A 27,138-nucleotide genomic window follows, 5' to 3' on the forward strand; every position below is an offset into this window, starting at 1 on the left:
ACATACTCCCCTTTTCTTCCTCTCCTGTTATCTTCTTCTTTTTCTTTTTTCTTAAAATATGTTGCGTTATTTGTTTCAGAAGTACAGATCTGTGATTCAACAGTCTTGCACAATTCACAGCGCTCACTGTAGCACATACCCTCCCCAATGTCTATCACCCAGCCACCCCATCCCTCCCACCCCCAACCACTCCAGTAACACTCAGTTTGTTTCCTGAGATTAAGAATTCCTCATATCAGTGAGGTCATGTGATACATGTCAGGAAATCTGATTTTTTTAAATGAAAAATGGAAGTTTTCCATGTGGGAAAGAGGAAGAAATAAAGATACCCATTTTTATTGAGCTAGGAGCTTTGTATGTATTATCTCACTGAATTTTGATAATAATCAGTCTTCTGGAGTATGAGTGTTCACACTGCATAGCTGAGTAACCAGGGCTCAGACACTTTACTTTCAGAGCCACCCAGTCAGTAATTGGTAGAGCTAGAATACAAATCCAGGCCAACTGACTCCAGAAACTCTGTTCTGTTGGCTATGTCATGCTGCCTGGTTATCACTAACTTTTGGCAGAATTTACGAACTGAAAAATTAAATTTTAGAATTTAATTCTTATTAAATGCCTCGTTCTCATCCATGGAACAGCTGTGAATTTGTCCATCTTTTTCTCTTAAATTGGGTTGTTTTTGTGTAAACTGGACTGGCCTGAAGAATTGGCATGGAAAGAGTGAGAAGTAGGGCTTAGATACTGTATTAGCCAGGGTTCTCCTGAGAAACAGAACAAAATGAACCATCACAGATAATGTAGTTTCTGCCGTCACTGGATGTAGGTTAGTAGATGACCAACATCTTCAGTGTGAACCTGAGTTCAGTAGTAAAGTTGGTTTCAACCTATGATAATGGTGATGCTTGAAGTTATGCTTTCAAATTCTGCCTCTTGTTTTTGCCTTTGGTTTTAGGTTTGGTACCAATACTTATGTGATTCTTATTTTGATACAATATAATGTAAAGAACCATACACCTATAACTCAGTGAAAAAGCCACAGAGGTATTTTGCCTGTAAAATATACTCAATTATTCTGCTTTCTGAATGCTTGTCTTATAAATATATTATCAAAATATTCTCTACTGGTAGAATTCTAGTTACCACTGAAAAGCAAAGTGCTTTGTTTTCCAGGAGAGATGTCTCATATTGGAAATGGTCTATGTTTTGTAAAATCTTGCAAGCAAACACACATCGGAGAGATGTCTCATATTGGAAATGGTCTGTGTTTTGTAAAATCTTGCAAGCAAACACACATCATTGCTATTATCGTGTGTGTGTGTGTGTGTGTGTGTGTGTGTGTGTGTGTTTAAATGTCTTTAACATTAGTTCAAAAATCAAGGTATTCTTTTTTCCTTTTTATTTTAACATACATTTCTACTATTTTCATTTCTTTCTGTAGAAACTGCAAATATCATGCAGAAATTTCACTTCTTCAGTTTCCTGAGCTCATAGGTCGCATTGCTTTTTTACTGGAATCTCTACCTGGCTCAGTAACCAAGGCAACAAATCCCTGGTTAATGATTCACTAGAAATTCACTGTGGAGGTGGCTTATTAGTTTTTTACCCCAAGAGCTGGGATAAAAAGCTTGCTTTTGATATTTTCATCTGTTTCTCCTCTCTCTTACTTGAGATCCAGAGAACCTAAAGTAAACTTAATTAAAATCAATAGACAAAAATAGCCAGTGCTTTAAATTACTATTTTGGGACTCACAGTGTTTGTATATATAAATATGGAATACTAATAAGCTTAAGAATATTTTATTTTATGACTCTGCTTCTTTCAGTTTGCATTTTTGATGTGTACATAAAAAACAAAAATAATTTTAAAATGGTAGTTTTAGGTTTAAGCAGTATCCTAGTCCTTGGAAGAGTTGTTTATAGAAGGCATCTTTAAGAAGCTACTAACATGCCTTAAGGGGAAGAAGAGAAGACAAGTAAAATCTGACAGGAGTTTGAATAGGAAAAAAAGTCAACTTTATGGAAAGGAGGAAGAAATTGACAAGAGGCCAAAAAACCAAAAAACACTAAACTAAAAGAACCCTTGATGTTGCTTAAAAATATTCCACAGCATGTAAAGATACAGTTCTAATGGATAAATCAAATGTATTTCTGGAAAATTTTGTTTTCTACCAAAATATTTAAAGGAAGGAAGAGGGAGAGGAAATGAGAGAATGACATTTGATGTGTTTCTCAAGTGCTTATAAAAGAGAAAAGGACAGTGACACTGGAGAATACAGTTACCTGGCTTGAAGGTGCTAAAAGGAATGGCCCTCTTGATAGGAACAGGGGATACATTAACAACAGACTTTTTACACGCCTCCCCTTGCCATGGGGAGCTTTTAGTGCCATGTTTAAAAGGTTCAAAATAATTAAAATCATGAGGTGAGAACTGTTAACTCCAGGAACTATTTTAGAACTATTAATTAGCAACAACTGATACAAAAAATTAGACCTTATAAATTAATAGAAGGCATTTATCTATGGTGTGACAGTTGTTCATAATGCCAAAAAAAGGTAATAAAAAAACTCATGATTTTGTTATTTTGAAAGCTTGAGAAGAGCACACTAAAAAACAGTAGAAATTTTGATACACTATTAGTAAATCTGTCGTTTTTATGTTAAACAAATTTGGAAATTGTTTTTGGAAGAACAAATAAGAATTTTGTTTGGTAGTTCTGTAGAATGTGTTTGCCATTATGGAACATCATGGCAGCATAATACAGATCCCATAAGAGGATTACTGTTCTGACCATGTTCACCTCTAGGAAAAATAATAACAAATTCCCTAAAAGTCAAAAGTGGATGCAGGACTACACATAGCTATGAATTGGTTTTGTTCTTCCATGTCCGTGTTCCCACCCCCAGCACAATTTTGCTTGGAGGCCACTCTACCTTCCTCTTGGCCCACAAACTTTGGGTTAGAGCTGCCTCTACCCCTGGACATTCTAGCTGGAGGTCTTACCCAAGCCAAGCCAGTTAGCACCACCAATCTGGCCAATTTCAACCAAGAAGACTTAATCCAAACTTTTGTTTGTTCTTTTGTTGGACTCTCTCCCTAGCTGAGGCCGACATGTGATGGTTATGGGAGCCTGAAGTTGCAGGAGCCACTGCAGGGAGTCTGAGAATGGAGTCAACTCAGAAGAAGCACAGAAAATTGGTGATAACGTCTGAGTCCTGAATAAAGCCACAGCTGAAGTTACTACTTGATGTGGACTTTTCATTTAAATAGTACATACATTTTTGTTTAAGCCAATTTCAGATTTTTTTCCCCCCACTTGCAACTAAAAGATTTCTAACAGAGGCAGAGCTCTTTAACCTATCCACAGGTGTAGAACTTCCAGAGTAGAGCCAGTAGGGGCTGAGTAATTCTGTAATGAAGGCAAGTGTAGCTTGTGCAGGGGATCTCTTCTTGGGTGATAACTGGAATATTAGAAAAGAATTTAAAGGCAAGTACCAAGCTTTCAGGAAGCCTGTATCTAAGTTAACGGAAAAAAAAAACAAAAACCGATGGAAACAAAATCAAAAAACCGTTAGGCACTATGTTTTTTTATGTTCTTTTTTTTAAGATTTTTATTTATTTATTTGACAGAGAGGGACACGGTGAGAGAGGGAATACAAGCAGGGGGAGTGGAAGAGGGAGAAGCAGGCTTCCTGTGGATCAGGGAGCCCGATGTGGGGCTCCATCCCAGGACTCTGGGATCATGACATGAGCCAAAGGGAGATGCTCAACCATCTGAGCCACCCAGGTGCCCCTGTTTTACTGTTCTGATAAAGTAAATGTACAAAGAATACATAGGAGTGACAAGATAATTATTAGTCACGAGAAGGCTTTGAGAAGGAGTTGGGCTTTGAGAGGAGAATGAAATAAGGAGAATAACTGAGTTAAATGCCTTTATTTGTATGGGTCAAAATTTAAGTGATTATTTGCGCAGATAGTTTTGAAATTTTGAAAATTTCTTATAGTTTATTTCACCAAGATTGTCTATACTGGTCAACATTATAGCAGAGAGTAAATCACCATGTCACTTAATGGCATGTAAACAGATACTGAGAATTGTTTCAGTTTTTGGAACATAATTTGGAGACTGAGGTACCAAATTTAGAGATTATATTAAATGAGTTTGTTGCAGACATGAACAACATTTTCCATTAACAGTGTGAACAGTGTGTTCTGATTTTAACAACTTGCAAATGGTTCTATATGCTTTATGGAATTGTTTCTCTTTGCCTTGTGAGAATATATAGCAGATCTACTGTTCAGTTATGAGAAATATTTATTTTCTAGTGCTTAGTTCCTATTGCTGAAAGGTAATATTGGAATAGAATTCAAGCTCAGTCAAAATGATAAATTTTGATATTTTCATGCATATGTTGAGGTGGAGTACTTTGCCTTAATTTGGATAGGTGAGGCACAAGACAAAAGTCAGCATATTAATTAGGAAGGAATAGGGAGTCTTCTTAGTGAGATACTGAGAGTATAAAAGATCCTAACATCATCACTAACCTCCAGGGTAGGAAGAGTAGATGGATATTTTAGGGATGATAATGAAAAATAAGTGAAGCATACATTGACAGACTATTGGAAACTTAGGTAGAAGTAAACTGCAGAACTTAAGTCCGAAAAGCTGAATGTGGTGTGAGAAAGGATGCAATGAATTTGTAGATTGAAAGAATAGAGAGGAAGTAATGGAAAATTTAGTGAGAAGAAAAGCATTTTTGTCAGAAATGTTAATTTATTTGTGTGTTTGCTTTATTTATCTCTCTTATAAAAAATAATCTAGAACATCTTGGACATTTAGGGTGCTTCAGAGTAGAGTAGATAACTCTGTAAATCATATCTGTGTTTGAACTTACAACTTAAGTTAAATGGAAATAGGACATTGTTGGAAAGTTCACAGGGTTGAATATTGAGTCTGTTTTTAACAGCTGTCAAAACAACTGCCAAAATGGTGAAATATCTTCTCTTTTCCCATAAAATAATTGATTCTCAGAATATAAAGAAGATGTTGATATTATCCTGCTGGTTTTTGTTACAAACATAAAGCAGTGGTTCTTACAGATATGATGTATCACAGTTAAAAAACAAAATTAACACTGTCAAAGTAGCTCAACTGCACGGCATCATACATCTCTAAAAATTTTACCAGAAAGTTCTTCCTTAAGCCCTGAAACGGAAACAAACAAGCAAACAAAACCCTATAAAGCAACACACAACTCCCAGTATAAGAAAAGAGAAGCCTGTAATAGACTACAGGTCAGTCTGACCTCTCTGAGGTAGCTTAGATGTTTCTTTTGATCATTAATTGTTATTACCACTTTCTTTTTTTTAAAAAAACTATTTATTTGAGAGAGAGAGAGAATGTGCACGCAAGAGTATATGCGAGTGGGGGGCAGAGGGAGAGAATCTTCAAGTGGACTTTCTGCTGAGCACGGAGCCTGATGTGGGGCTGGATCTCAGGACCCTGAGATCATGACCTGAGCCAAAACCAAGAGTTGGATGCTTTACTGACTGAGCCCCCACGTGCCCCAATTGTTATTACCTATTTCTGATGATTGAACTTACATGTTTGGGTAATAAATATTGTTAAATATTGTTCAATAACAAGAGAATCTCTTAATGAGTTTAGGAGTTAAATGTCTTTCAGAGATACTGTATTTTAAGGTAACTTGAAAATTCTGACTGTTAAAGGGTTTTAATCAGGGGTAAGAAAAAATACCCTGCAGTACATTAATTACTAATTTAAAGTACTCATTTATTTGCATACACTTAATCTGTTTTTATCTTTGATTGACCTACTGCATGGTCTCCTTGTATCTACTGTTTTCCCCCATCAATTCATTTTCCATGTTGTAGCCTGGTGGTTTTTACAAAATGAAGATTTGCTGTGTCTCCTCTCTCCCTGTACCTCCTCCAAGACTTTGGCAACCATGCTAATGCACCTCACAGATCTCCAACTACAGGGCCTGTAATTGACCTAGGGCCTCAGCTGCTAAGTTTGAACTGAGGCCTTTTCTTAGGGCTGCTCCCCGCCTAGCACCGAGGATGGTACTAGGCAGGCACTTCCCCCGGGGTGGGGGGGAGGGGGAAATGGGACTCCTGTGAAGGGTCATTTATTACCTAATCATTCTTGAGATCTTTGCTCATATGTTATTTCTGGGGAAAACTTTCCCATTCTTTTCACTGAATCAGGTTTACCTGTTCTACACACTCATAGCACCAAGAACTTTGCTTCATTGCAAGTTTCACAGTTGATATTTTACATTTATTATGAATATTTGATTCCACAGTGTCACCTGGACTGAATATTAAGCTCTGTAAGGGCAGAAAACATGTCTTTTAAAAATTTTATTTTACTTCTCTATCACCAGCTTCTAGCCCAATGCCTGTCATATAGATGTTCAGTAAATATCTCAATTAATTCAATAAATGAATTAATTTCAATATGTAGTGCCCTCAAAAGCCTAAAAGAATGTTAGTTCATCTGAAACACTTTCCTATCACCAGTGTTCATCTTACATATTAAATGTTAATATTCTCCCCTAATCCTCTGCTTCTTACATTTTTGTTATTCTGTAAGGACCGCGTTATGAAAAGCTTTGCAGAGCTCATATTAAGTTGAAAAATACATTTGAAAAATTTTTTCTTTGCACTATATTCTTTTTTTTAGTATCAAAGTTAATATGTGCACAGTTGTCAAATAGTTCCATGCTTTTAATGAAAAATAATACTCTGTACAACTCTGTTCTCCCTCCTTTTCTGTTTCCTAGAGCTCAGTGCTTTTTAGCTATTTCTTTTTTCAGTTTCCTTCATATCTCAAAATAACACAATTGTATGGCAACTTTTAGGTTTTTTTACTTTTAGGCATCATCTATTGACTTCTACCATGAAAGATTAGGCTTTATCTTTCTTTAATCATTTCCCACTTGTTACCAAGCACTGTACTGCGTGTTTCCCATCCCCCTCATCCTCCTGAAAATTCCATATGTCGAGATTTTTATATTAATATTTATTTGTGTTAACATGATTATATAAATGCCATTTTCAGATGAGTCCAGTACTACTCTTAGACACTTGCAAAGGGGCCCGTGTCTTGTGAGCCCGACTTTAGAAGTTTTTGCTTGGGCCTTTCTCCCTGGGAGAGGAATTCAGAGGACCAAAGATACTCCCTTTCCAGATCTTACTCTGGGTCCCTGAATTCTCTGCCCAAATGACCCAAAAGCTGCTTCTAAAACCTGTGCAGGCCCTATCCTCATGTGTCCTGCTGAAGGTGGATGTTGCCACCTGTGTATGGGAGAGAGTGTTTGTGAGGATATGATCAGAGCTTGGATACATGGGTTGGTGTTTAAACATATGCCCACAAATTTCCTCAGTGTGTGGACTGGACCTTGAGGCTGGAATAGAAGGGGGTAGGCTCTTGGTTTGAGGTCAGTAGCTAGCTCTCCATCTACTGCTAAGCTCTGATGTGGAACTCTTAGAAGTATGAGGATTTTAAATTCAATCCTGGCCTTCTAGTCATTTACTTAAGGTAGGAGAATAGGTTGTATTTTATTTAATACTTTTTTAGTTTGATTTACATTTTAAAATGTATAGTTATATGATATATAGACCTTCATTTATCTTTCCCCTCTCCCCTTCCGCAATTGTAAGAGGTGGGCCTAGTTTAGTCATGTAGTATACAGTGATTATTTTCTTTACTTGCACAGATTTTTATAACTTCTTTTGCTGGAATTAATAATTGTCTGGGTTTGCATTTGCTTTGTTTTCTCTGTACTTATCTCTTATCCTTAATTTATCCCTTGGAAGTTTAAATCTCTTCTTAATTTATAAAAAAATTAAGGTAATATATCTTTTTCATCTTTTGGAGACATTCCTACTGGAGCTTTTTTTCTTCAATTGTTAAAATTGTCGTAAAATAAACATAAAATAGAATTTATCATCTTAACTGTTTTTAAGTGTACAGTTCGGTAGTATTAAGTACATTCATATTGTACAACCATCAATATCATCCATCTCCAGAACTCTTTTCATCGTGTAAAAACTGGAACTCTATTCCTATTAAACAACAACTCCCCATTCCTCCCTGTCTCTGGCCCCTGGCAACCACCATTCTGCTTTCTCTATCAATAATTTTGACTAATCTAAGTGTTTTACATAAGTGGAATCATTCAGTATTTGTTTTTTGTGATTGGCTTATTTCACTTAGCATATTATCATCAAGGTTCATTCATGTTGTACCATATGTCAGAGTTTCCTTTTTTTTAAAAAGTCTGAATGATACTCCATTATATGTATGTATCACATTTTGCTTATCCGTTCATCCATTGATGGACACATGGGTTTCTTCCACATTTTAGCTATTGTGAATAACACTGCTGTGAACATGAGTGTACAAATATATTATTGAAAATCTACCTTAAGTTCTTTTGGGTATATACCCATAAGTTGAATTGCTGGATTATATGGTAATTGTATTTAAAAATTGTTGAGGAACTCCCATACTGTTTTCCACAGTGGCTGTACCATTTTACATTCCTACCTATAGTGTACAGTTGTTCCAGTTTCTCCACATCCTCTCCAGACTTGTTATTTTCTGATTGATTGATTCATTTATGATGGTGGCCATCTTAATGGGTGTGAGATGGTATCTCATTGTGGTTTTGATTTACATTTCTTGAATAATTAGTGTTGTTGAACATCTTTTCATGTACTTCTTTACATAACTTTTATATATCTTTTTTGAAGAAATGCCCATTCAAGTTTTTTGCCCATTTTGGAGTTGGGTTGTTTGTTTTATTGTTGTTGAGTTTTAAGATTTTTTATATATGCTAGATATTAATCCCTTATCAAATATATCATTTGCAAATATTTTCTCCCATTCTTTGAGTTTCCTATTTACTCTGTTGATAGATTTATTCTGTTGCCTTTTGATGCTTTTTTTGTGTGTGTGCATGGCCTGTGGAGTGGTTCTCAAACTTCGTTAGATAGCAGATATTCCCTGAGGCACTACTTAAAAATGCAAAGGCCCAAGTCCTATCCTTGGTTAAATGAATTTGGGCCTCTGTGTTCTATAGTATCTTCTCACTTGATTCTGATGCATATCTAATTTGAGAACAATAGGTCTGTGGGTACAGATTCTCAAACTTGGCTGCACATTAGGAGACTGGAGTCTCACACCTAGAGATTCTTTTTTTAAAATTTAAAAAAAAATTTTAATTCAGGTATAATTAACATACAACATTATATTAGTTTCAGGTGTACAATATAATGATTCAACAATTCTATACATTTCTCAATGCTCATGAAGATAAGTGTACTCTTAATCCTTTTTAATCTATGATGCATAAAATTTAAAACTTTTTTTTAAAGATTTTATTTATTTATTTGACATAGAGAGATAGCGAGAGAGGGAACAGAAGCAGGGGGAGTGGGAGAGGGAGAAGCAGGCTTCCCGCTGAGGAGGGAGCCTGATGTGGGGCTTGACCCCTGGACCTTAGGATCATGACCTGAGCCGAAAGCAGACGCTTAACGACTGAGCCACCCAGGAGCCCAAAATTTAAAACTTTTCACAAAGCCCAATTTAACTATTTTTTCTTTTTTTGCCCACATCTTTGGTGTCATCCAAGAATTTATGCTAAGTCTAGTGTTGTGAAGCTTTTGCCCTATGTTTTCTTCTATGAGTTTTATCGTTTTAGGTTTTTGGTCCATTTAGCTTTTTGGTCTATTTTGAATTAATTTTTGTATATGGTGTTAGGTAGTGTCAAACTTCATTCTTTTGCATATGGATATCCACTTTCCCCAGCACATTTTGTTGAAAAGACTGTCCTTTCCCTATTGAATGTCCTTGACACCCTTGTCAAGAATCATTTGACTACATATGGCAAGATTTATTTCTGGACTCTAGTCTATTCCATTGGTCTAAACATCTGTCTTTATGCTAGGACCATACTGTATTAGTTACTATAGCTTTGTGGTAAGTTTTTAAATCAGGAAGTATGAGTCCTCCAGCCTTGTTCTTTTTCAAGATGATTTTAGCTGCTTGGGGTCCCCTGAGATTCCATATTATTTTTATGATGGATTTTTCTATTTTTGCAAAAAACATCATTGGGATTTTGATAGGGATCATACTAAATCTGTAGGTTGCTTTGGGTAGTATTGACATCCTAACAATATTAAGTCTTCTAACCCATGAACATAGGATACCTTTCCATTTATTTATGTCTTCTTTAATATTTTTCAGCAATGTTTTATAGTAAAAGTCTTTTACATCCTTGGTTAATTTTGAAGTATTTAATCCTTTTTTTGTTTGTTTGTTTTACAAGTTTGGTTTTAAAATAAGTTTGAATTCACAACAGGTCTTACACACAATAATTTCAATAAATCAGGCACTCCAGAAAACAATGTAGAGGTATAACAATTATGTAATGACTTCTTACTAGTCCAAGGGGATAAAGACCTTTTTCAAATAGGGAAACAAATTAATCTTGCTATAGTATTAACCTCTAAAATCTATTCTCCTTTATAGACTACAATGTATTGTCAATCTCATATACTTTTACTTTATAAAGAACTCCTAAAGGAAGAAATTTCTGGAGGTTTACCCGGATATATACAGCTGCGTTTTTCTGTTGTGCTTACATCTGCAAGGTATGGCACATCCGAATCCAGATTCTTATGATCAAGGGGCTTCTTAATTGCCTCCATATACTCTTTGAGGTCAGTCAAATTCATAACCATTCCTGTAACAGGATCATTCTCTCCATGTACTATTACCACAATTTTATAATTGTGCTATTGGGATTGTTGCATTTCCCAAACACTTTCAGGTTTTCTTGGTTACTCAGAGATTTGCTGTCAAGCTGGTGGGTCACACTAAAGGAGACAAGTGGGACACTTGTGCCTTGTGACCAACTGCACCTGCTCCACTTGCTGCCTTACCTCTAGTATTTTATTCTTTTTTTTTAAAGATTTTATTGACTTATTTGAGAGAGAGAGAAAGAGAGAGAGAAATCACAAGCAGAGGAGGGGCAGAGGGAGAGGGAGAAGCAATTTTTTTGGTGTGTTGGAATCTTTAGTGTTTTCTATATGTAAGATCATATCATCTTACTTTTACTTCTTCATTATCAATTTGAATGCCTTTTATTTCTTTTTTGCCTAATTCGTGTGGCTTGAAGTGGTGAAAGTGGGCCTTCTGGCTTTGTTTCTGATCTTAGAGGAAAAGCTTTCAGTCTTTTACCATTGAATATGATGTTTGCTATGGGTTTCTCATATATGGCTTTTATTATGTTTTGTTATCTTGAGGTAGTTTACTTCTATTATTAGTGTGTTGAGTTTTTTTTTTAACTTGAGAGGGTGCTGAATTTTATCAAATACTTTTTCTGCATCAATTGAGATGATCATGAGGTTTTTCCATCATTCTGTTAATGTGGTGTGTTTATACTGATCATTTTTTTAAGTCTGTGAATCTTTTTCTTTTTAGAATATTTATTTATTTGTCAGAGAGAGAGAGCACAAGCAGAGGTAGCAGCAAGCAGAGGGAGAAGTAGGCTCCCCACTGAGCAAGGAGTCTGATGCGGGACTCAAACCCAGGACCCTGGGATCATGACCTGAGCTGAAGGCAAACACTTAACCAACTGAGCCACTCAGGCGTCCCTACACTGATCAGTCTTCATGTTGAATTCTCCTTGCATTCTGGGAATAAATCCCACTTTATCATGGTGTATAATTTCTAATATACTAGTGAATTCAGTTTACTAGTATTTTGTTGAGGAGTTTTGTATCAACATTCATAAAAGATATTGGTCTGTAGTTTTCTTTTCTTGTAGTATCCTTAACTTTGTTATGAGAGTAATGCTGGCCTCATAAAATGAGTTAGGAAGTGTTCCTGTCTCTTCAGTTTTTTGCAACAGAAGGATTGGTGTTAGTTCATCAATTGTGTTAGCTAATTCAATGTGTGGTAGAGTTCACCCATGAATCCATCTCATCCAGGGTTCTTCATCAGGAGATTTTCAATTCTTAATTCTGTCTTTTAATCTATTGATTGTTTTTCTATCTTTGTGATTTAGTCTTGGTAGATTTTGTGTTTCTAAGAATTTCTTCATTTCATCTAGGTTATCCAGTTTGTTGATGTACAACTATTCATAGTACTCTAATTCTTTTTATTTCTGTAGAATTCAGTAGTAATGAATAGAGATTCCTGCTATTTGGAGGACAGAGTCCTTATTGCCCATCCTGTCTCCCACAAGTTGTGTGCAAGCTGCTCCAGGAGCACATGCACAATTGCCTGCCATGGAACTGAACGATGGGGAATGGGTAGCTGCTGCAGTGGTTAAGAGCTGAAATTGGCAGAAGTTAACTACAATTTACAGTCCCAACCTTTGCCTGGAAGTGGCAAGCCTTCATTAGACTCCAGAGTTCCAAAATAGTTACATCACACAGATTCTGACAGTATAATTTTTATCTAGATGGGGAGATGGATCCCTGGTGCTCCCTACACTATCTTCTACCCCAAATCCTTCCCAACTGGAGCTTTTGACTTGCTGTTATCTAGACTGGTTGCTCCTTAGACCTTCTGCATAGCTGATATCTTAACTTGCTCATATCTCTCATTATGGGAGATTCTTTCCAGTCTTTGTTAATTGGATCACTTTTCCCAAGGTCCATGTCTTCATCTTTCTTTCCAGTGGCCTTTTGAATGGAGGTAACTGGGAGACCAATTTTTGACATATGTTTGAAAATGCCTTTATTCTCGGGAGACCTGGGTGGCTTAGTCGGTTAAGCGTCTGCCTTCGGCTCAGGTCAGATCCCAGGGTCCTGGGATTGAGTCCACATCAGGCTCCTTGCTTAGTGGGGACCCTGCTTCTCCCTCTGCCTGCCTCTCCCCCTGCTTGTGCTTTTTCTCTCTGAAAAATGAATAAATAAAACCTTTAAAAAATGCCTTGATTTTTGATCCATCTTTAATTGATATTTTGTTTGGATATGTAATTCTATATTACAAATAATTTATCTCATAATTTTGAAGACATTTTTTCCAGCTTCCAGTGTACCTTTTGAGAAGTGTGATCCAATTTGATTCTTGATCCTTTGTGTGTAAATTCATTTTATTTCTGGAAGTTTTAAGAGCAGTCTCTCTGACTCAATTCTGATATTTCCTGATGATGTACCTTAGGATAGGGCTATTTTTATCCACTACCCTGTGCTCTCATGGATTCTTTCAATGTGAAAATGTATCCTTCAGATTTGGAAAATTTTCTGTTTTCTCTTTCTGGAACTCTTTTATTATGATGTTGGACCTCTTGGACTTTGCCTCTAACTTTCTTATCTTTTCTTTCTTATTTTTCACACCTTTGTCTTTTTGATTCTACTTTCTGAGAGATATTTTAATTTTTATTATCTAGTCATTCTAGAAATTGTTTTTCATTTCTATGACTATTTTTAAAAAGTAAAAGCACTTTTTTGTTTTCTAAAACTTTCTTCTCTGTAGCATTGTATTCTTGCTTTATTGATGCAAAATCTTATTTCTTTTGGAGAATACTGATGATACAATGTAAAAAAATGGCCTTTTTCTTGAATGACCTCTATTTCCTTCAGTTTCCTTTATCTGTCTTTGTTTTGTTTTTCTCTGCAAACATGGTGTCTTTCTTTCTATGTCTTTTGTCCTTGACTGTGAATTAAAATTAACTGTAGTCCACTAAGAAGCTGATTGCATGTACAGGGCTTGTTGACTATGGACTTTATAATAGGCTGAGCTGATTTGGTTATTTCATGGAGGATACACTCAAATATCAATATCTTTACTTTCTTTTTTGGGTTTTTGTCAGATTCTGCAAATAAAGACCTCTCCTGCCAATGTTCTGTGATCCAACTCACGGAAGAGGTTTGGGGTTTCAATATTCAGTCTCCTTCAGTAGGATATGCCTTCAATCCTCCATCAGTATGGTACCCCTGACTTCAACTGTGCTTGGTGTCCCAGTCCAGAAGATCTCTATTTTCCCATTCCCTGGGGGTGAAGGAGTGTCAGTCACTCAGCTGAGCAAAGTAGGGGAGCTCATTTAGGCCTTCTTAACCAAACTTTCAACATTCTTCCCAGTTTTAGCTGCATCTTCACTTTCAATACCAGAATTTCCTAAAGCTGCTGATTTCTGAGACCTGTGAAGATTTGGGTTTGTAAATTAGGTTTCTGCTTAGTTTTTCCCACTGACAACTTAGGATTCAGCCTTTTTCAGTCTGCAAAAATATCCATTCATCTTTATGTTTTGCATCTCCCCAAATGTTGCTGCCATTAAAAAAATAGATTTTAAATTTTAGAGCAGTTTTAGGTTCACAACAAAATTGAGGGGAAAGTATAGGAATCTCTCCCCACTTATGCACTGCCTCTTCCATTATCAACATGCCTCACTGGAGTGTTACTTTGGTTACAATTGATGAACCTACATTGGCACATCATTATCATCCCAAGTCAATAGCTTACATCAGGGTTCACTCTTGATGCTGTATATTCTGTGGTTTTGGACAAATATATAATGACATATATCCACCATTACAGTATCATAAGGGTAGTTTTGCTGCCCTAAATATCCTCTCTGTTCTGCTTATTCATTCCTTTCTCCCCCAACTCCTGCCATTATTTTTTCCCCAAGACTCCTTGTGCTTGTAAGTTTATGCTTTCCTTTAAAATAATACCTTTAAAGAAAAATAATACCCTTTACAGTTTTGTTAGTGGGGATTTACAAGGGAGAAGAGGTAAATGTGTGTGTTCAATTTGCCACATGATAACCAGCCTGAAAAAATATTTTTAAAACAGGGCAATGTACATTTTATTTAGTTTCTCAAGTCTGATGGTCGAAAAACAACAAATTGGTATTTTGTAGTTAAAAGTCAGTTTTCAGGAAATTTAATTTTGCTTTGGATTAGAAACACTTAGTATTTTTCTTTGTCCTAAAGAGAAAGTATTAAAATTTGGAAAGACTATTTCACCCTTTCCCATTAAAAACACCAGTAAGCCCTCAACACTTATAAAACTTCAGAGTGATTATTTTGTTCCAATATTTAATTTATAGGTAATTAAAGCCTGGAGATACGTGGCATTTGGAGCTGTACTTTCTGTTCCTGGAAGAAATGAAACTAGAGCCTAGGTGTTTTGAGGGAAGAGTGATAGTGATGGAAAAGGAGAGGAGAGGGAGATTACGGGTTAGGAAGAGAATCGATAAAATGTTGGCCAGAGGAAAAGTTGTCTCTTGGCTGAAGTATAACTGGTTTTGGTGTCATTTATTCTCCTTTTGGCTCCCTTTTCATCAGGGATCTAATGCTTCCCACATGTTCAGTTTTTTCTCTTGAGGAGGAAGGCAGTTCGTATAAATCACACAGATTCTAATGACATGTGTTACTTCTCCTAGGAGTATTTACATTTTCAAAAAGGGTATGGGAAGCGGTATCCTTAGGATACTCTAATGATGAAATTTTAGATGTCTTAATTATTCAAGTAGGGTAATTATTTTGCAATAATAGTTGTTTGCAGGTGCTCCTCAATTCATTTCTTTTTTTTTTTTTAAAGGGTAGAGGAGATTTTATTTTTATTTTTTTTAAAGATTTTATTTATTTATTTATTCATGAGAGACAGAGACAGAGAGAGAGACAGAGAGAGAGAGGCAGAGGGAGAAGCAGGCTCCCAAGGAGCAGGGAGCCCGATGCAGGACTCGATCCCAGGACCCTGGGATCATGACCTGAGCTGAAGGCAGACGCTTAACCATCTGAGCCACCCAGGCACCCTCAATTCATTTCTATTCTGGCTATTTTGTGAGACCACCCTGAACCCCCTGCATACTCCCTGCAAAAGGGAGATTTCTGAAAATCTTTCTCCTGGTTAGATATTTAGCTTTAGTTTGAACTTCATGCCAGTTGTTATAACTGTTAGGTTTTTCATAAAAAAAAAAATTTTTTTAAACTAGTAACATTTGGAATTCCATTACACAGTTGATGTGATCTCAAGTTTTCCCTTTCAATGCAATGGTAAAAACCAGGATTTCAAAAAAATGAATCAGAAATAATGCAACTGGAAAAGATATATCATTTTTTGCCTACAGATTTCTTATATGGTTATAAAACCCAAGGGTACAAATTAAACAATGATAATTAGAGTTTAGGAAAGACTGGATATCAATAAATACATAAAAATAAAGACTTTTACACTAACAATAATTAGTTGTAAAAATATATTAATAAAACGATTACCTTCTTAACAAAAAATATCAATAACCTTAGCAAGAAACATGTGAAAAGTATATGAAGAAAGTACATATAATTGTATTTGATTGAAACTGAATTAGTAAGAGTGAATATTATAAAGATATTAATTTTTCCTAATTTCATTTATACATTTAATACATTTTCAGTTAAATACACTAACATTTATTTTTTTGAGCAGGACACTATTTTTCTGAAGTTTATATGGAAGAATAAACTGGTAAGATATGCAAGGGACATTTTTGTAAAAGTTATGTATAATTAGCATAATTGCCATATAATAGAATATATTATTAAATAATAGTAACTGAAAAAATGTGTTTCTGATCCAGAAATAGACAGATCAATGGAAAAGGTTAGGCCAGAAACAGATTTTAATATATATCCAAACTTAATAGATGATTAAGTAGGCATCATGAATATATAATTTATAAATATTCAATAACTAATTAAAGTTGGTTAGAAAAGTCTATGAATTTAATTTAGATTCTTAAATTTTCTAAGGAAATTCAGATGTCCTGAAGAGTCAAACTATAAAAGTTAGAAGAATACATATAGAAACAGCTATTTGTATATATAAGAATTTTCTAGGCTTAAATTGATAGATGAAATCACACAGAAAATTTGATAGGTTTTATCAGAAAAGAAAACCCTTTAAGAAAAATTAAAACCCTACAATAAAAGACAAATAAAAAACTAGATAAAACAGTGGGCTTATGTGTATATATATATATATATATATGGCAAAGGTCTATTATTTTCACTATATTAAAAAATAAATACCAATAAGAAAAGCAACAACTCTATTAATATAAATTGGCAAAGAAAAAGACCACTTACAAAGTGTTGAAAGAGACTGGATGAGAAAATACAACTGGAGAGAAAATATTTATGCTTTCTAGTAGAGAAATGTAAAATGAAATAAGAATAAAAAGGTATTATATTCTTATTACAATTTAAAAAATGATAATAATTGGTGCTAGTATGAAGGCTTGTCACTGTCTCTGGGAGTCTGAATTAGAAGCTTATGCACCTTAGCCATATACAACAGGAGATTTAACAAAGAGGGCCTTTGAAGTGATTAATATGGCTTAAGGAAATCTAGTATAAACAAAAAAACTTATGACACCAAAAGCGCAAGCAACAAAAGTAAAAATAAACAAGCGGGACAACATTAAACTAAAAAGCTTCTACACAGTAAAGAAAATAATCAACAGAGTGAACAGCTAACCTAAGAATGGGAGAAAATACAAACTGTGTAGATGATAACGGGTTAATATCCAAACAAATAAGGAACTTTTGCCGCACAAGAAAAAAGACAACAGCAAATAACCCAATTAAAAAATGGGCAAAGTGCTTGAATAGACATTTCTTCAAAGAAGACACACAGTTGGCCAACATGTGTATGAAAAGATGCTCAACATCACTGTCATCAGGGAAATGAAAATGAAAACCACAATGAGATATCACCTCCCACCTGTCAAGATTACTGTTACCAAAAAAACAAAAGATAATAAATGTGACCGAGGATGTGAAGGAACTTGAATCATTGTACAGTGTTGGTGGGAAATTAAATTGGTACAGCCACAATGGAAAATAGTATGGACAGTCCTGAAAAAATTAAAAGTAGAACTATCGTATGACCCAGCAGTCCCACTTCTGGATAAAAAAATAATTGAAACCAGTTATTTTGAAGAGATACATGTACTCCCATGTTCAACATAGCATTATTCAAAATAGCCAAGAAAAAACTTAAATGTCTATTGATGGATGAATTAATAAAGAAAATGTGGTATTATACATACAATCCAGACTTAAAAAAGAAGGACTTAAAAAAATCTTGCCGGGCGCCTGGGTGGCTCAGTTGGTTAAGCGACTGCCTTCAGCTCAGGTCATGATCCTGGAGTTCCGGGATCAAGTCCTACATCGGGCTCCCTGCTCAGCAGGGAGTCTGCTTCTCCCTCTGACCCTCTTCCCTCTCATGCTCTCTATCGCTCATTCTCTGTCTCTCAAATAAATAAATAAAATCTTTAAAAAAAAATCTTGCCATATGTAACAATAGGGATGAACTTGGAGAACATTATGCTGAGTGAATTATAAGCCAGTCACAGAAGGTCAAATACTACATGATTCCACTTGTATGAGGTATCTAGAATAGTCAAATTGATGGAAACAGAGAATAGAATAGTGGTTGCCAGGATTGAGGGGAGGAGGAAATGTGGAGTTGCTGTTCAATGAGTCATGCAAGATGAATAAGTTCTAGAGATCTGCTGTACAACATTGTGCCTATAGTGAACAGTACTGTATTATGCACTTAAAAATTTGTTAGGAATAGACAGTACGCGGGTCGAGTGTTCTTATCAATACAAAAAGTTAAAATCCAAATATAGATTTAAAAACTGATGCATAAATGCTTTTCGAACAGCAGTTTATAGTGCTGAAAAACTAGAATCTACATAAATACCCCAAAATAGAAAAAACTGTGGCATGATATAATAAATATTATATAACAAACTTTACTCACCTTTTTGCTATGCTTTGTAATTATGCATCTTTCCATCTTCTGTTAAGTCCTATCTGGTCTTTTAAGAAACTTTTTTTTTTAAGATTTTATTTATTTATTTGAGAGAGAAGGGAGCACAAGCAGGAGAAGAGACATAGGGAGAGGGAGAAGCAGGCTTCCTGCTGAGCAGGGAGCCCGATGTGGGACTTGATCCCAGGACCCCAGGATCATGACCTGAGCTTATGGTGTATGCTTAACTGACAGCCACCCAGGCATCCCTCTATCTGGTCCTTTATTTCCTTTCTTATATAAGGAATATTTCTTCTGGAAGATTCCCATTTTATTGCCTCAAAAATGACTTTGTCTAATTAGAAGACTTTTTCTGTATCTCATTTCTGTTAAAGGCTCTACATTGTACAGTGATACATGCTGCTGTGTAATCTATCTTCTAGCTACTTAAAATTTTCATAGTAAGGTTTTTCTGTTTTCAGTTATAATTTGGTAAAAATATAATTTAATCTGTATATTATGAACACTGTCAAGTGTAATTCCTTCCTCAAATATCGAATTACAACATCAAGCTTATGGAGCATGTTAAACATTAAATATTAAAAAATAAGGGGTAATGGTTATACATCTGTGTTTAGTAATCTTTTATAGATGGATTTGAAGAGATGATTATATATAGTTTTTCTTTTAGACTTAAACTCTTTCTCTCTTCTCCAGCCCACCCACATTTTCAATAAAATTTTCTTTGTTGTTATTTTCCAACTCAAACTCATTCTTGGTGATCATACCTTAGAAGGTCAAGGAAACAAAATGAGCTTTCAAATTATGCAACTTTCCCCCTTTGTGTTCCCTCTTTATATTTTGTTTCCATAAGGAAATATCAAGTGGACCTAAGTCAGAGCTTTTGGGAAAGAAGATTCAGGCCTGAAGTTTCAGGTTTCAGGAGTGGCAAAGCCCACCCTGCAGCCTGGCTTGTGATGTGAATGCTGTGTGAGCAACCCATGGAGCGCAGGAGTGGAACCTTTCAAACACCCTTGACCTACTTCAGTATGTTTTAGCCCAAAGATGGAAATTCACTGTCATGGTCCCCTCTGAAGGTCCAGCAGGGCAGGTCCCTGGGACAGTGCAGGGCTAAGTGTTTGGTGAAGTTTGTTTTTTTGTCTCTATTCCGATTTGTTAATTGGAGGCTGGTGAAACAATAGGACATTTTGCAGCTTAGATTTATTGACACACAGGATATTTTCCTTAGAGGGATATATAGGTTAGGGAAAAAAAATGAATTGAATTTATTTTGCTCCACATCTGCCAGTTTATAGCTACTGCTGTAAGAAAAGGCTTTGATAGATAATAGCCAGGGAAAATTCCTATACCTTTGGGCTGTGCTTCCAGCTGGTCTCTTGGGGAGAGCTATTAATAAATCCTTAGACGGGGGTGAGGAGGAGAGGACACTTCCCTGTCACATATAATATTAATTTAAAAGTTGATCAAGGCAGTTCTGTAGCAAACCTGCTTCTCAGTCTCCTGAAATGTATGCCCTTGCTGCTGATTTTTTTTTTTTTTTTTTTGTAGTCACTGGGAACTACAACATACTGACGGAATTCATTTTGTTTATACTCAGCAGGGTTTTTGGGCTTTTAAAGACACCAGTCCTTCCTTCTGTCCTATATACCTTCTCATATACAAATCGCCACAAAATTAAATTAAAAAAAATGAAAACACTAAAAATAATCTGTGACTATGCAGTCTTAGCGGGGATGTGAAAGCTGCCCCAAACTGGGGTTCTGGAGCTTTCTTCATTATCAGAACACTTCCTTAGGTAACTTGGACTGATTGTGAAATGTCGATTTTCCTATGCCTTCTAGCCTCAAATACTCCCTGATCCCATGGGAGAGATCAGCTCTGAAAGAAAGAAAATGGTTTTTGGCTTACTACCATCCATCTTCTTTTCTCTCTCATTTCTATTTCTTTGTTCCCTGCATGTCTCTCCTGTTACACAGACACACACACACCCCACACACAGACAGAGATACCATGTACACACATACCATGCACCCATACACCCTTGTAGACATCACATATACATATATGCACAGATACCATGTACACACACACACATGCCCTACAGACATCACATATAGACACACACACATACACATGAGTAAACCTTAGGTTTAGATTTTTGATATATGTTAATAGCTTTTACTGATAATTTCTATGTTGTGGCATTAATCTAGTACCATTACTTGGCAATATTTGATATCGTCAGAGAACCCTTATAGATGTGGATGACACTATTTTCTCTAGAACTCCCTGGTTTTATATGACTTAATGAAAACTGCTATTCTTTATTAAGCTGTTGTAATTAATCAGGAGGCAGGACTGAAAATGGAAAAATGGAAAACTTGAGTAAGGAAGCCTGACTATATGGAGACTCACTATTTTGTTATGGCTAATGTCCAATAATCAGGGTTCTAGCGAATTTCCTAATTCTTTCTAGTTTAATTCAGTATAGAAAAAAATATGTTGAGCTTGGATCTTTACTGCAAAATGCAAGATATGTGGAATATAAGATCATTTGTGACATTCAAACTGAGGATTAACTGATTATCACAGCATTAGTAAAGGAGGATCATTTCAACATTTTTATTGTTCTTGGTTAAGGAATGTTAAAAAGAACTTGAGAAATAAAGTATTGATTACAGGGTTTAATAGGAGGTGGTTTAAAAAAAAAACCCAACCTCTTCTAATAATGATAATTATAGATTACTAAGCTGCAATGAAAAGGTATAATGTGCTAATGAGATAAGTATAGAAATATCAGAGAAGAAAAACAATATGTGAAATCTAATATAAATTTTAGAAGAGTAAAAACTTACTTGGGACCATTGTGATTTATAGAAATAAAAGCAAACACAATTTTACATCATCATTTCTTTTTAATTGAATGGTAGTGGAATGAAGAATTATTTCCAATTGGAATTAAGATTTTCCTAGATTTTATGAAAAGACTAAGTAATGCTTTAATATAAAATTCTCAAAGAAATGTGGTGAATTCTCTTTAAGAAAAAATGGGTATTTGAAATTCATTGAGTTTTTGCAGTTTCTGTATGTACAGTTTTCTGAACTTAAAACATATTACATGAAGTTTTAAAATTCTCTTTCTCTCTAACATGCTGAAATGTTGGGGTTTAATTTTTATTCTTGAATTTTGCAAAGCTGTTGGCCTTGGTTGCCAGTCCACAGAAATTTACATAAGTTTGCTAAGTAGAATAAGGATTGTCCTTCAAATGATAATGTTGAGATTTTTCTATCTGATCACAATATTTTCAGAGTGAAAGAAACATTCAACAATTGCAGGTTCAAAGTTCTAAATGTGACCTTCAGTGCAGTGGTTTCATTCAGCTTTAATGTATAAAGTTTTCCATTTGCTAGGTTTAGGTAGGTTTGGAAAAAAGTAAAAAGAGAATTTTAATTATGAAGTAAATTGAAAACAGGATTTTTTGTATTATTAATGCACAAAGCTCTTTAAATTCATACAGTAGCAAAAACCATGAAGAAATGCCTATTCTGTATTGAACAGATTTGTCTATATGAGAACAAATGAGGACATAATTCTTTGTTGTATTCTTTTATTTTTTCAGTCTCTGACTCCATGTTTAAGAGTTTGGATTCCAATTGATTGTATACTAAATTGGGGAAAGTGTGTGTATAAGAATGATGAAAACTTTTGCTATATGAAGTCCAAAGCAGCTCTCACAAAACCCAGAAAATATGTTCCCACATTTTGGGGCGTTTTCTTTCAAATAAAATTGCAATAATAAAAGATAAAAACTTTTGAAAAGGCTTTCACTGATTGAGGAGAAGTTTGAGGATTGAGGAGGAGGACAGTAGAACAGTGTGAATCGTATTTTGAATTGCACACTATCACAAAGGGATACAACTAGCATGGGTGTAGCTCTTGGAGAAATTAGGAGAGCTGAATCCAAATCTTAAGTCCCCTGTTGAGCTTTTGGGGATATTTAAGAAGTAATCTAACCTTTCACTGTCTGAGTTGGGGATAATAATGTTGGTGGTGGAAAGAGGGTGGTTTAACTGTGACATTTACTGCTCCATTGATCTCCAGAGTTTATTTGGAAGATGTGGCAGACTTGGCAGGTATTCAGTTTTCTGTGTGTACGTCCTTCAGAATAGTTTCACATGCCAAAAGAACACATTACATAATCTTTTCTCTGAGAGAGTGTGTCAGTTTGGGTTGGCGAGGTTATGCGCTGGTAGCAAACAACCTTAGGATTGCAGCATCCTAAATTGGCTCTAACAGTGCTACTTGGGTGGAGAATGGTAAAGTTAAGTTCAGTCAGAAGGAGTAATAGAATAAATTAATGGCAACAGAACTTAAAGCAGCAAAGTGGTAGTGGATATTGAGTACAGTTTTCTTCTGGTGCCATTGGGATGACATTTTGCTTCTCTCTGGTACTCACTAGTAGGGTAAAAGAAATAATCCCAAGTTTCATTGTCATTAACCCAAAGTATTTTAGGGGGACAAGGGAAATATAATGGTGATGACTAGGGAAACTTGTTTATGACCATCGTATACCTTTCATTTTTGATCTTTAAATTCCCAAACAAGATATATTACATCAACTATCTTCTAGGAGCTAAATATTCTCTTCTATGAAGTCAAAGAGCTTTCTCAATCATTTTGAGAAAGTCGGTGATAAATGATTTCCTCCAAAGGACCCAGTGAAAGCCAGATTTTAGTCCCACCTTTCTTTTCCTTTTATATTTCTATTGTACGAAATAACTCCCTTTGTGGTAATGTGAACTAAGCACAGACTACAGTTATCTCAGACTGTCGAGGGTGTGAAATGGCAAAAACTAACTCTGTGCACTGAATAAAACAAAGCAGAAAGATGAATTTATTGCAGGGCTTTTGAGCTCCAAGCCAAGAAATTCAAGTCTGTGGGAGCAATGAGTTTTGAGTTGCTTACAATACTAAGGGATTTTTATGGAGTAAATCAAGATGCTCTTTGGCTTCTTCAGCTGAAGCCTAGAGTCTTCTTCCCTATTTGGATCAGGGTAGCTAAGTTAGGGAAACAGGAAATCCAGAAATGGTGTGAACGACTTGGTGTTTGGGTATTGGCTCGTGTCCTCTGCTGATTTCTGAGAACAGCTGTAAATTCCTGTAAGCTTGGTTAAGTTTTCTTTATGTGCCTGCATTGACCATTTCCATTTTGTCACTGATATAAGTGACTCCATTTTGGTTTGATTCTACAAAAGTAACTAGGATCTTTATCAGAAAATATTATGCATATAGCCCCAAATTAGTTTATAACACACATAATAAGAATATATTGACCTATCTGGGTTTTCTTGCATTTAAAAAAACACATTGCTAATGTCCCAGGAAATGCCTCTTTCCCTATGCATTTAAAATGGATGGTATTCACCTGGCTCTAAGGTTTGGGATGGGAGAATTTGAATATGCTGGAAAACTGTTTGTGTCCCATGTTTTCTACTTAAGTGACATCTCTGTGTAGGTGTCTTTTCTGAACTGCAGCGATTTCTCCTTTGTATTCTAGAAAAGAAATAAATGTGAATCATAAAAAAAGTTCTTGGCTGCCTAGCACATACTAGGCAATTTAGTTGGGATCAGGAATGTGCATTCTCTAGCTGCTAGGAAATAGTATTTCTGTACATTTGGCAAGGAGAAGGGATGCAAAGACATATTTGAGTCAGAGTAACTTGATTCTGACTGCTTTGAATAAAAGGTGAAATGTGTCATACACAGGCAACTTTACATTGATAATTTTAATAGCTATTCTTAGTTTAAGCTGTTTTAAATCATCTATTAAACTCAACAACTTGTTAATATTTAACTGAAGGTCATTTCAGTGTATAAAAAACTTTAAAAATGGGCAGTCTATTATAGTAAAGAAAATGACATCATTTTAATAATCAAATTTACCAATCAATCATTTTAGTTCTTACAGAAGAAAAAAAAAAGAGTAAAACTATGTCTATGTAAAAGCCACCATCCTACCTGGAATAGCTACTAAAGTACATATCTGGTTGATAATGGTCTTCAATAAATATTTTTTTAGATTTTAATTCCAGTACAGTTAATATACAGTGTTATATTAGTTTCAAGTGTACAATATAGTGATTCAACAATTCCATACATCATCTGGTGCTCATCGTGGTAAGTACCCCTTTCACCTATTTCCCCCATCCCCCCCACACACCTCTGCTCTGGTAACCATCAGTTTGTTCTCTATAGTAAAGAGATTTTGGTGTGTCTCTTTTTTCTTTGTTTTGTTTCTTAAATTCCAGGTATGAGTGAAATAATATGGTATTTGTCTTTCTCTGACTGACTTATTTTACTTAGCATCATACTCTCCAGATGCATCCATGTTGTTGCAAATGGCAGGATTTCATTCTCTTTTATGGCTGAGTAATACTCCCATTGTGTGTATGTATATATATATACCACATCTTTTTTGTCCATTCATCTATGGATGGACACTTGGGCTGTTTGCATCGTTTGGCTATTATAAATAATGCTGTGATAAACATGGGGGTGCATACATATTTGCAAATCAGTATTTTTATATTCTTTGATATATACTGGGTAGATACTCAGTAGTGGAATTACTGGATCATATGGGAGTTCTATTTTTAATTTTTTGAGGAATATCATACTGTTTTCCAAAGTTGGCTGTACCAGTTTGCATTCCCACTAACAGTGCAAGAGGGTTTCTTTTTCTCCACATTCTTACCAATACTTGTTTCTTGTGTTTTTTATTTTAGCCATTCTGACAGGTATGAGGTGATATCACATTGTAGTTTTTTAAAAAAGATTTGTTTATTTATTTTAGAGAGAGAGTGAGAGAGCACAAGTGGGAGAGGCAGAGGGAGAAGGAGAGAGAAACTCAGGCAGACTCCGTGGTAAGCATGGAGCCCAACAAGGGGCCCAATCTCATGACCCTGGGATCACAATTTTAGCTGAAACCAAGAGTTGGATGCTTAACCCAACTTCGCCACCCAGGTGCCCCTCACATTGTAGTTTTGATTTGCATTTCCCTGATGATAAGTAATGATGAGTGTCTTTTCATGTCTCTGTTGGCCATCTGTATGTCTTTGGAGAAATGTCTGTTCATTTCTTCTGCCTATTTTTAATTGGATTACTTGGTTTTTGGGTGTTGATTTGTATAAGTTCTTTATATATTTTGGATACTAACCCTTTATTAGATATGTTCATTTACAAGTATCTTCCCCATTCAGTAGGTTGTCTTTTAGCTTTGTTGTTTCCTTTGCTGTGCATAAGCTTTTTATTTTGATATAGTCCCAATAGTTTATTTTTGCTTTTGTTTCCTTTGCCTCAGGAGGCAGATCTAGAAAAATGTTGTTATGGTTGATGTCAGAGAAATTACTGCCTATGCTCTCTTCTGCGATTTTTATGGTTTCAGCTTTCACATTTAGGTCCTTAATCCATTTTGAATTTATTTTTGTGTATGGTGTAAGAAAATGGTCCAGTTTCATTCTTTTGTGTGTAGTTGTCCAGTTTTCCCAGCACCATTTGTTGAAGAGACTGTGTTTCCATTGCATATTCTTGCTTCCTTTGCCACCCTATAATTGTGGGTTTATTTTTGGGCTCTCTATTCTGTTCTGTTGATCTCCATGTCTCTTTTTGTGCCACTACTATGGTCTTTTGATTACTACAGCTTTATAGTATACATTTTTTTTAAGATTTTATTTATTTGCAAGAGAGAGAATGAGAGACAGAGAGCATGAGAGGGAGGAGGGTCAGAGGGAGAAGCAGACTCCCTGCTGAGCAGGGAGCCCGATGTAGGACTCGATCCTGGGACTCCAGGATCATGACCTGAGCCGAAGGCAGTTGCTTAACCAACTGAGCCACCCAGGCGCTCTATAGTATATTCTGATATCTGGGATTATGATACTCCACCTTTGTTTTTTCTTTTTCAAGCTTGCTCTGGCTATTTGGGTCTTTTGTGGTTCCATACAAATTTTAAGATTCTTTGTTCTAGTTCTGTGAAAATGCTGTTGGTATTTTGATAGGGATTGCATTAAATCTGTAGATTGTTTTGGGTAGTATGGATATTTTAATGATATTTGTTTTTCTAGTCCATGAGCATGGAATATCTTTCCCTTTGTTTGTGTCAGCTTCAATTTCTCTCATCAGTGTTTTATAGTTTTCAGAGTATGGAAGTTTTTTTACCTCCTTAGTTTATTCCCAGGTATTTTATTATTTCTGGTGTAATTTTAAATAGGATTGTTTTCTTAATTTCTCTTTCTTCTACTTCATTATTAGTGTATAGAGATTTCT

General features: G+C 35.5%; 1 protein-coding gene across 1 annotated transcript in view; it reads left to right on the top strand.

Moving 5' to 3' along the window:
- METTL4 (methyltransferase like 4) overlaps positions 1–3,230 on the top strand; it is a 174,132-nt gene extending 170,902 nt beyond the window's left edge. Inside the window, exon 10 of the mRNA XM_027577311.1 lies at positions 3,102–3,230. The gene's annotated coding sequence lies outside the window, so the exon portion shown is untranslated. The remainder of the gene's footprint in view (positions 1–3,101) is intronic.
- Positions 3,231–27,138: the final 23,908 nt, after the last annotated feature.

This window comes from Zalophus californianus, chromosome 14, assembly GCF_009762305.2.
Source record: "Zalophus californianus isolate mZalCal1 chromosome 14, mZalCal1.pri.v2, whole genome shotgun sequence".
Lineage (NCBI taxonomy): Eukaryota > Metazoa > Chordata > Mammalia > Carnivora > Otariidae > Zalophus > Zalophus californianus.